Here is a 5,000-nt window from a genome sequence, read left to right on the forward strand (position 1 = left end):
CTACGAAATTCATGAGCCAACTCATTCATTATGGTGTCACTACTGGTGAGTTCGTCCCATGGAACTATCCTATTGTCCATCCTGAAATCGGTAGCTAGACTCAGAAGAGTCCTGCTCATCCCAAGGTGAAAACTACGATCGAATGGATAATGGGACATCTCGACTACACTACACTGGAATGCTTATCCACCTCTGCCTGAAGGGGGTTTTATAGATAGAGAGGGGAAAATGGCGGGAAAGAATGACTGCGGTATGGCGGGAAAGGGTTGGCGGGAACATATGGTGGGAAGGGGTTGGCAGGAAACGGGTGGCGGGAAAATACAATTATGCCTAATGCATGAGCCATGCAACTTCGGCCTGCACTTGACCAAAAAGTACTTTTCGGCCTACACTTGACCAAAAAGTACTTTTCGGCCTACATTTGACCAAAAAGTCTATTTCGGCCAAAGGGTGGCCGAAAACACCCTTTTCGGCCAGCTCCGCACCTTTTCGGCCAAGGCAAGGCCGAAACCCCTATTTCGGCCAACAAGTGGCCGAAAACACCCTTTTCGGCCAACACCTGGCCGACAGGGTGCTAGATTTGATTTTTCTCCAAAGCATGCTGTAGTTTCCGAATTTGCTACAAAATGCGTCATAGTTTTGAAAAAAATCCATAGTCTTCACGCGATGTCTTCTCGTGTCATAGTCTTCAATGTGAATATCTTCACATACCACCATTGTTTTCAATGTCTTCATACATTTTTAGGGGTCATCTCCGGTACGTAAACCAAATCAATGAGCGACTACTACCTGTGTTTTCCTGCAATTCTCACAAACACATAAGTCCCTCAACCAGGTTTGTCATCAATACTCCAAAACCAACTAGGGGTGGCACTAGATGCACTTACAGGTTAACACGTCGGATGCGACCATACCAGTAGTAAAGCATCGGATCCCATCAGAACTTTGAAGTTAAGCGTGCTCGAGCGAGAGTAGTACTAGGATGCGTGACCTCCTGGGAAGTCCTCGTGTTGCATTACCTTTTTTATTTTTTTGTGTGCCGCGTGCAAAACAAAGCGCACGTGTGCGGCGTATATTTACTATGTTTTATTATTTTCCATGTTTGCGGTAAGTTTTAGCTGGGTACTCATTATTCACGCGTCTAGCGGCGGCATTGTGGCGCGGCAAGTGCATTCTGAAAGGGGTCGAAACAGTGGTAAATAGGCGCTGGTGCGGTTGAGAGGGAGGGGTGGAAACCATGGTAAACTCGTCTCCGTAGTTGAGCGGGAGCGACCAAAGAAATGTACAATCGTCTTTGTAGTTGAGCTGGGAGGGGCAAGCATAAGGGAGGAAGACGGGGATAATATGTCGTATGCAATCATACCAGCACTAAAGAACCGGACACCATCAGAACTCCGAAGTTAAGCGTGCTCGGCCGAGAGTACTACTAGGATGGGTGACCTCCGGGGAAGTCCTTGTGTTGCTTTCCCTTTTTAAAGTTTTTTGTGCGCGTGCAAAACAAAGCGCACGTGTGCGGCGTATATTTACCATGTTTTATTATTTTCCACCTTTGCGGTAAGCTTTAGCTGGGGCGTATATTTACCACGTTTTATTATTTTCCACCTTTGCTGTAAGCTTTAGCTGGGTGCTCATTATTCATGCGTCTAGCGGCAGCGTTGTGGCGCGGCAATCACATTCTAAAAGGGGTCGAAACAGTGGTAAATAGGCGCTGGTGCGGTTGAGAGGGAGGTGTGGAAACCGTGGTAAACTCATCTCCGTAGTTGAGCGCGAGCGGCCAAAGCAATGTACAATCGTCTTTGTAGTGGAGCTGGGAAGGGCAAGCATAAGGGACGAAGACGGGGGTAACATGTCGGATGCGATCATACAAGCAATAAAGCACCGGATCCCATTGGAACTTCGAAGTTAAGCGTGCTTGGGCGAGAGTAGTACTAGGATGGGTGACCTCTGAAGTTAAGCGTGCTTGGGCGAGAGTAGTACTAGGATGGGTGACCTCCTGGGAAGTCCTTGTGTTACATTCCCTTTTTAATTTTTTTTGTGCCGCGTGCAAAACAAAGCGCACGTGTGCGGCGTATATTTACCACGTTTTATTATTTTCCACCTCTGCGGTAAGCTTTACTTGGGTGCTCATCATTCACGCATCTAGCGGTGGCGTTGTGGCGCAGCAAGCGCGTTCTGAAAGGGGTCGAAACTGTGGTAAATAGGCACTGGTGCGGTTGAGAGGGAGGGGTGGTAACCGTGGTAAACTCGTCTCCGTAGTTGATCGCGAGCGGCCAAAGCAATGTACAATCGTCTTTGTAGTGGAGCTGGGAGGGGCAAGCATAAGGGACGAAGACAGGGGTAAAATGTCAGATGCGATAATACCAGCACTAAAGCACCGGATCCCATCAGAACTCCGAAGTTAAGCATGCTTGGGCGAGAGTAGTACTAGGATGGGTGACCTCTGAAGTTAAGCGTGCTTGGGCGAGAGTAGTACTAGGATGGGTGACCTCCTGGGAAGTCCTTGTGTTACATTCCCTTTTTAATTTTTTTTGTGCCGCGTGCAAAACAAAGCGCACGTGTGCGGCGTATATTTACCACGTTTTATTATTTTCCACCTCTAAGGTAAGCTTTACTTGGGTGCTCATTATTCACGCATCTAGCGGCGGCGTTGTGGCGCAGCAAGCGCGTTCTGAAAGGGGTCAAAACTGTGGTAAATAGGCACTGGTGCGGTTGAGAGGGAGGGGTGGTAACCATGGTAAACTCGTCTCCGTAGTTGAGCGCGAGCGGCCAAAGCAATGTACAATCGTCTTTGTAGTGGAGCTGGGAGGGGCAAGCATAAGGGACGAAGACGGGGGTAACATGTCGGATGCGACCATACCAGCACTAAAGCACCGGATCCCATTAGAACTCCTAAGTTAAGCGTGCTTGGGCGAGAGTATTAGTAGGATGGGTGACCTCCGAGGAAGTCCTCGTGTTGCATTCCCTTTTTAATTTTTTGCGCCGCGTGCAAAACTAAGCGCACGTGTGCGGCGTATATTTACCACGTTTGCGGTAAGTTTTAGCTGGATGCTCATTATTCACGCGTCTAGCGGCGGCGTTGTGGCACGGCAAGAGTGTTCTAAAAGGGGTCGAAACAGTGGTAAATAGGGGCTGGTGCGGTTGAGAGGGAGGGGTGGAAACCCTGGTAAACTCGTCTCCGTAGTTGAGTGGGAGCGGCCAAACCAATGTACAATCGTCTTTGTAGTGGAGCGGGGAGGGGCAAGCATAAGGGACGAAGACTGGGGTAACATGTCAGATGCGATCATACCGACACTAAAGCACCGGATCCCATCAGAACTTCGAAATTAAGGGTGCTTGGGGGAGAGTAGTAATAGGATGGGTGACCTCTTGGAAAGTCCTTGTGTTGCATTCCCTTTTTAACTTTTTTGCTCCATGTGCAAAACAAAGCGCACATGTGCATCGTATATTTACCACGTTTGCGGTAAGTTTTAGCTGGGTGCTCATTATTCACAAGTCTAGCGGCGACGTTGTTGCATGGCAAGCGCGTTCTGAAAGGGGTCGAAACAGAGGTAAATAGGCGTTGGTGCGGTTGAGAGAGAGGGGTCGAAACCGTGGTAAAATCGTCTCCGTAGTTGAGCAGCAGCGGCCAAAGCAACGTGCAGTCGTCTTTGTAGTGGAGCTGGGAGGGGCCAGTGATAACCCAGAAGTATGGGGATCGCAACAGTTTTTGAGGGTAGAGTATTCAACCCAAATTTATTGATTCGACACAAGGGGAGCCAAAGAATATTCTCAAGTATTAGCGGTTGAGTTGTCAATTCCACCACACCTGGATAACTTAGTATCTGGAGCAAAGTACTTAGTAGCAAAGTAATATGGAAGTAACAGTAACGATAGAAAAAGTAGTATTTTTGGGTTTTGTAGTGATTGTAACAGTAGCAATGGTAAAGTAAATAAGTGAAGAACAATATGTGAAAAGCTCGTAGGCATTGGATCGGTGATGGAGAATTATGCCGGATGCGGTTCATCATGTAACAATGATAACATAGGGTGACACAGAACTAGCTCCAATTCATCAATGTAATGTAGGCATGTATTCCGAATATAGTCATACACTACAAAAAAAAGACACATCCGTGACATTTTGGGCCGAACGAAATTTTTTTCTGTCATATATATGACACTTCTATGATGATAATTGTGAAAAAACCCGGTATCATCATAGATGTGGTGGGCTCCTACTTCTATGACAAAAAATCATGAAAGGAAATGGGCTTTTCGTCCTGGGCGGGCTGGAGACGCAGCTGCATGACATTCTTTGGGCCGTCCATGACGGAAAAAACCGTGGTAGAAGCGAGGGCGAGGAAAATTGCGGCGAGTTGCCGGTTACGGTGGGAGGTCGGGGGCGGAGCGATGCGCGTTTCTCTCGTACACGTACGCACGTGTGTGCGAGGCGTTGGCTCTAACTGAACCCGAGCGAGGCGTTGGGCTCTAACTGAACCCGAGCGATTGCACTGCAGGCTACGCGTTACTGAACCCGAGTGATCGATTGATGGCTGTTAGCTGAACCCGATCGAGCGATTCCTTCGCTACTTCTACTAACTGAAGCTGATCGATGCTGCCTCTGGGATGAACAGTGAGCGTTGCGGGGGGGTTTGGATGAACAGTGAGCGGTGGCGTTGCCTCTGGATGAACAGGACCCCGTGGTGTGGTGGAGGGCTGGATGAACAGTAGACGGTGGAGGGGTGCCCATGGAGGGGTGGTTGAACAGGACCCCGTGGTGTGCAGGGCTGTATGAACAGTACACGGTGGAGGGGTGGTTGAACAGTAGCCGGTGGAGTAGCGCGCGGTGGAGGCTGGATGAACAGGAGCCCGTGGAGGCTGCAGGAGGTCGACGGTAGCCCGTGGAGGCTGGAGGAGGTCGACGGTGGAGATGAACAATATCCCGTGGAGTCCCGTTTTGCGGTACGCCACACCCCTCTCGATGAACAGGACCCCTGTTTCGACTGTAGGAGGTCCGTTTC

At 49.3% G+C, this 5,000-nt stretch overlaps 2 non-coding genes and 4 pseudogenes across 2 annotated transcripts; all 6 read left to right on the forward strand.

Annotated features, from left to right (window-relative positions):
- The first annotated feature begins 900 nt into the window (after positions 1-900).
- Positions 901-1,019, forward strand: LOC123183679 (5S ribosomal RNA). The gene has a single exon (XR_006492732.1). It is a non-coding gene; the product is annotated as a 5S ribosomal RNA (ribosomal RNA).
- A 330-nt stretch (positions 1,020-1,349) lies between these two features.
- Positions 1,350-1,468, forward strand: LOC123183688 (uncharacterized; annotated as a pseudogene).
- Positions 1,469-1,851: 383 nt separating this feature from the next.
- Positions 1,852-2,018, forward strand: LOC123183689 (uncharacterized; annotated as a pseudogene).
- A 329-nt stretch (positions 2,019-2,347) lies between these two features.
- LOC123183672 (uncharacterized) lies at positions 2,348-2,514 on the forward strand (annotated as a pseudogene).
- Positions 2,515-2,843: 329 nt separating this feature from the next.
- On the forward strand, positions 2,844-2,962 carry LOC123183633 (5S ribosomal RNA). The gene has a single exon (XR_006492693.1). It is a non-coding gene; the product is annotated as a 5S ribosomal RNA (ribosomal RNA).
- A 310-nt stretch (positions 2,963-3,272) lies between these two features.
- LOC123183681 (uncharacterized) lies at positions 3,273-3,391 on the forward strand (annotated as a pseudogene).
- Positions 3,392-5,000: the final 1,609 nt, after the last annotated feature.

The sequence above is a fragment of the Triticum aestivum genome, chromosome 1D, assembly GCF_018294505.1.
Source record: "Triticum aestivum cultivar Chinese Spring chromosome 1D, IWGSC CS RefSeq v2.1, whole genome shotgun sequence".
NCBI lineage: Eukaryota > Viridiplantae > Streptophyta > Magnoliopsida > Poales > Poaceae > Triticum > Triticum aestivum.